This window comes from Jaculus jaculus, chromosome 2, assembly GCF_020740685.1.
Source record: "Jaculus jaculus isolate mJacJac1 chromosome 2, mJacJac1.mat.Y.cur, whole genome shotgun sequence".
Classification (NCBI taxonomy): Eukaryota; Metazoa; Chordata; class Mammalia; order Rodentia; family Dipodidae; genus Jaculus; species Jaculus jaculus.
The window spans coordinates 43,145,474-43,151,473 of NC_059103.1; positions in this window are offsets into that span (position 1 = coordinate 43,145,474).

A 6,000-nucleotide genomic window follows, 5' to 3' on the forward strand; every position below is an offset into this window, starting at 1 on the left:
CTGGCACACTCATTCTCTCCCCCTCTCTCTCTCTTTACCTCTTCTCTGTCTCATAAATAAATAAAAATATTTTTAAATAAATAAAATGTGGACAAAAATGCCTAACTCAGGTGAGTATGATGATTAAATAAAAAGTCATATGTAAAATGTTTACCTTGGGGCTGGAGAGATGGCTTAACAGTTACAGTGCATGCCTGTGAAGCCAAAGGACTCAGGTTTGATTCCCCAGCACCCACGTAAGCCAGATGCACAAGGGAACGCATGCATCTGGAGTTTGTTTGCAGCGGCTAGAGGCCCTGGCGTGCCCATTCTCTTTCTGTCTCTCTTCTCTCTCCTCTCTCTCTCTCTTTCTCTCTGTCTCTCCTTGAAAATAAATAAATTAAATAATTTAAAATGTTTACCTTTTGTCTAGCACCTAGTATCTTCTTTTTATTTGTTTATGTATTTTATTTTTATTTTACTTTATTTTAGGATTTTTGGGATAGGGTCTTGCTCTAGCCCAGGCTAACAGGGAATTCACTATGTATTCTCAGGCTAACCTGAAACTCACATTAATCCTCCTACCTCTGCCTCCTGAGTGCTGGGATTAAAGGTGTGTGCCACCATACCTGGCAGGGAGAGAGAGAGAACATAGGTGCACCAGAGCCTTTAGCCTCTGCAAACGAACTCCAGATGCATGTGCCACTTTGTGCATCTCTTACATGGGTACTGGGGAATCGAATTTGGGTTGTTAGGCTTTACAGGCAAGCACCTAACTGCTAAGCTATCTCTCCAGCCAGCACATAGTATTTTAGTCATGAGCACATTTTTCCTTCTTTCCAGAAAATATCTGGAGTGTGAGGGCTCTTGCTGTTTTACTGTGACAATGAGTTTCATGATGCTTTAACAAAACTTCCCAGTGGTGCTTTTCATAAGCAAGTATCCATGCTCTCCCAGTTCCTGTTAAGACAGGCTTATAAACAGTAGCCTGCTTGTTTGGGACTAATAAACAGGGATCTGTGCTATCTTGTCTTGCCAAAGATGTGATTCTTTCCTGTCTTCCCACTCCACATCTCTCTCACTTTCCCTTATCAAACTATAGGGTGGCATCTTTGCTCCCATAGCCACCCTTCAAACAAACAAACAATAATTTTACCATATATAACAGTACATTTCTTAGGCTCTATGTCTTTGTACCAGTATCTCTGGTTAGTGTAGAGGGTCACTAAAGAAAGAAAAAAGAAGACTGGAGAGATGGCTCAGTGGTTAAGGAACTTGCCTATGAAGCCTAATAACCGGTGTTTGATTCCCTAGTACCCACATAAAGCCAGATGCACAGGGTGGTGCATGTGTCTGGGGTTCCTTTGCAGTGACTAGAGGCCCTGGCTTGCCCATTCTCTCTCTCTCTCCCTCTCCCACCCCTGGTGTAGTGACTGCATATCTTTAATCCCAGCACTCAGGAGGGAGAGGTAAGGGGATTACTGTGAGTTCCAGGCCAACGTGAGACTACATAGTGAATTCCAGGTCAGCCTGGCCTACAGCGAGACCCTACCTGGGGGGGAGGGGGACAAGTGGACTGAGATTGAGGTGGAGTTTGAATAAAAACACTTAACAAACAAGGCCACTGTGTTATCCGTGTTATCCGGAAATTCTAAAAGCTCCACCTGACACATTGGGGAAGCGAACCTCCTCCAGCAGCCAATTTTTAATCCAAAAATTGTATTTAATTATCCCACTGTCAACAGAAATAAATTATAGCCTACCTCCTCATCCTTGAATTAGAGAAGGAACGAACTGAAGGAAGACAATCAAGTTCAGTTGTAATTAACATCAGGCCCGAGGGACTTTTCTGAAATGTTTGCCCCTGCAATTGTCCCCCCAGAGTGGATAAAAAGTCCTCATGAGGTGCGAGCTTTAGAGCTCCCCAACAGATTCCAAACTCCTCAGAAGCCCAGAAAAAAAAAAGGCGAGTTTCCTGCGATGCTATCAACTTGCACGCAACGCTGATTCCATCGCTGCTCCCCGCGTTTTAGGCGCCTCAATCGCCCGCGGCAGGGATCAGGTGTTGACACTAGCTTCCCACCGCGCGCAGGGGAGAGGCCCTTCTCCGGGCCAGCCGCGCTGGGCAGCCCGGGAGCGCCAGGAGGCGCTGCCGCCGCCAGGCTGGACGTTGGAGGACAAGGCCGGCGCGTGGCCGGCGCAAAGCTGAGTCTCCCATCGGGGGACCGGGATTCTCAGCACAGCAGCAGCCAGGAACTTCCTTCTTCCCCACCCTCAAAGGACTGACCGGTCACCGCAGAGCCCGCACTCAGTTCCTGGTTTCTCTCGAACCTACTTCGAGAAACCCCAGGACCCAAGGAGTGCAAAGCCCCCGGAGGGTCCGTGTCCAAGGCGCATTCCATGTGAGCTCTTCTCGGGGTTGAAAGAGCAAAGGGCGTGGGGAGCAAGCCGAAATGACAGCCAGCCCCCAGCTGCGCCCTAGCCAAGCACTCCGGCCAGTGAGACGCGCGCGCCCCGAGCCCTAAAGATCCTTTATCCTGGGCTGGGAGGAAATCCCGTCAGTCCGGTCCCGTCCCCCCCCCCTCAACCCCACCCCCGCTTCCAGGAGGAGTTGTAGCTTAGGCGAGGCTAGGGAGGGGGCAGACACTGGCAGATGCAACTGGGAACTCTGAGGAGTCCATGAAGCTCGGTGGGCCGAGGGCCAGGGGTGTTTTCTGGAGGTCTAAGGGCCTGATCCAGGGGTTCCCCTCTTCCCCCGCACACTGACCGCAGGGAGTTCCCGCCCGCCCGCCCGCCCGCGGGAGGCGGAGCCCGGCCCGCGCAGCCCCGTGGGAGAAGTTCCCCTGCGCTCCTAGCGGGCGTGACGAGCGGCTGTGATGCGCCCGGGGTTCTTCCAGGCAAAGAAAGCCCCGTGGGGCTTGGGTTCCTTTTCTAAACCAAAACCTCTCTCCGTAACCCTTGCGCCTCCTTTTGCTTCGGAAAGTCCACGCTGGAGCCCTTGGAAGCTACTGAATCTAGTCGTGCCCACACGGTGGGATGTTCCGAACGCTTCTTCCCAAAACTGGCCAAGTCGGTGATGGGGGAGGGGGGGTGACAGACCAGGAGGCCACCGGTTCTGAAAAGGAACTCCCATCACAGGGCTCGATCCACTATGCTACGCTCTGTTTCTTTTCCAGCCCACAGTGGGCTCGTCTCAAGCGCTGGTCCCAAATGGCATAGTTACAGATGCGACCATCACGCCCACCCCCACTCCCCAAGCCCTGGGGCATAAAGGGGGGCGCCGTCCCTTCAAATCCCTGTGACTGTAGCCAACAGAATCCTCCCACCGACATCCCTACACCTGTTCACAAACTCACGGTCTGATTTCTGTGCAAGCCTCCGGAGAATAATCGGAGCTGATTGCTAAAACCAAACCTAGAGCCTTCTCTACTGATACTAGAAAGTAGACGAGTGGGCGCGCCAAATCTTGCGTTCTGGCTTTACCTGGAAAGTTTCCTCCCTGATGAGGCTGGGCCCCACACCACAGTTACCTACCCAACAGGTTTGCAAACCCCGACACAAGCCCAAGAGACTAGAACTGGGACAGTTCATCTTGGGCGCACGGAGCAGCAAAGCTTCGGGCGACTGGAAAGGGGGTTCGAGTCTCGCTGGATACTGTAACCTCCCGCACGCAAACCTGATTATCTCCGCGCGCGCAACTCGAGGACCGCCGGCGGCTTAAGAGTGTGTGGACTCGCCGCGCGCATTCGGTCGGCGGTGCCTTCCACCCGCCAGCACGGGGCTGTTCTCTTAATGAATTACTAATGAGTTAAAATTGGGCAGCAGGCTTAATTAAAGCGTAGAGGCAATGTGTTTACCACATTGTAATTGAACTCATTAGGGCTATGGTGGTTTTTTTTGTTGTTGTTTTTTAAGCAGCCGCCTTCCTTCTCTGCGTCAAATAATCTATGGGAAGCGTTTATTAGAGAAGGAGGGGGTAGGGGAGAAGCAGTCCATCAATTCTTTGAATGGAAAAGACAGGGTGAGAATGGAGAGAATACTACGACTCCATTCTGCAATATCTTGGAGGAACGGGGCTAGAAAGAGGCTTTGGGGGAGCCTCGAATGGTAGGTGGCCCCAAGGGTGGGGCCAGTTAAGTGCCGAGGGGCTACCCCAGAGCCAGAAAGCCTGCCTTGGCGACAACACACAGCCCTCCTGAACTCTGTCCTGATCCCCAGATTCCGCCTGGAGCCCTGGGCTCCACCTAGAACTCTCTATCCCCTCTGCTTGGCTAACACTTCGTAATGAGAGTGATTCAACTTTTTTGTTTGTTTATTTTTTCCCCAGCAACCTCTATTTGGCCCAAAAGTTTTCCTCCCTGGGGTCAAGGAGTAAGGCTCACTCTTCCGACTTTAATCTTCCCAGTTTTCTCCCTTCAGTTCTGGAGATGCGCGACGGGTGCCCTAAAAAGAACCAATCACCTGGCCCAACCTCACCTCAAGCAGTGGGTCCCCAGAAGACTCGGGAGGAGGTGTCACTCTTAGGGCGTTTCCTGGGGTCGCGGGGAGGCGCCCAGGAAATACACGTGTCAGGGGACAGACCTGGTTCATGGGACACCCGTTCTGGCTCGAAGCCCGAGCTGTCAGCCCAGTGTGGGACCGTCCAAGGTGCACGCTACCTCTCGCCCTTGACCTCACTTCAGTCAGCAGACGAGCAGCCTAACCGTCTGGGTTCCGTGTGGTTTGGACCACTGAGCGCCCAGAACTGAGCGGCGCGGGAATGGGGATGCCTGCGCGCTCCCGGCCCTGCACCGCTCTGCCTGACCGACAGACGGCGTCAGAGCCCTAGGTCTGCGCTGGGGATTGGGGGGTGCGGATCCAAGCTAGCTCCGCCGTTCGGCTGGGCGTGAGGAGATCGACCCTCACCCCAAACTTACTAACTTGCTTGGAGGGCAGTGAGGAGAGCTGAGGGTCTGCGGGGGACCGCGGAGAAGGGGTGGGGTGGGACGGGACAGGGTCGCCAGGGAGGACTCGCCCCGCCCGGGAGCAGCCCAGCGGAGGACCGCGGGAAGCAGAGCGCGCCCGGCCGGAGGAGCCGCGGAGCGCCCCGGCATCGACGAGGGCCGGACACCGCGGGGAGGCGCCGACAGGTAAGGGGCCTCGTCCTCTGCCCTCGGCCTTCCCTCCTTCGGAGGAACCTGGGCTGAAAAGGACTCCAGGAATTTCCAGCTGACCCCTCTTCCTCCTCCCTCCCCCCTCGCGTTCAACGCCCACCCATTCCCAAGTGCCCACCTTACATCATTTATGGATTTAGCCAGTCTCTCGCCCTGTCCATTTCCCCACATCTTCCCACATCCTCTCTCCTCCTGACCCGCGGAGGTGGAGGTAAATTGTCTCTAATTTGTTGTCAAAAGATTAATTGCAGAGGTTGGGTCTATTTGATTAAGGCAATTAATCTTTGGTTACAACGTTCTTGGTGTCACTTGTCGTTGCGGGGGGAGGGAACAAACAACACTTTTTTTTTTTTTTTTTTTTTTTAAGAAGCCGTAGACAGTGGTTCCCCTGCTGCTTTGGGGAACATCATCTCAACTTGCAGCCCCGTGGTCCACGAGGGCGATTTCAGCACTGGGAGGTCCGGACAGCGACTCCCGCGGGCGGGCCTGGTAACTTCTGGCCCCAGGAGAAATGACCAAGACTCGAAGTACTTCCCCCTCCACCATCACGCCCCAGCGCCTGCACCCCACCTCCTGCCCAACCACTGGCCTCCCCTTCCCTACTGCTTCAAAGACTGGCCAGGCCAGACATATAGTACCTCCAAATCACTGTGGATGCTGAAAAGGAAGGAATCACCTAGAAAAGTTCCCAAAGCTGGAGTTTTCTCTTTTCGTGAATAATTAATGCTGCTCATAAATAATTGATGGAGGCAGTGGAGAAGGGAAGAGGGAGGAGGTAGGTGAGAGCCAGGGCGGCCAAAGAGAGATCGAAGAGTTTGTTAAAGGACCATTAAGGAAGCCTTGCTGGAAACGGCATTCCTCCATAGAT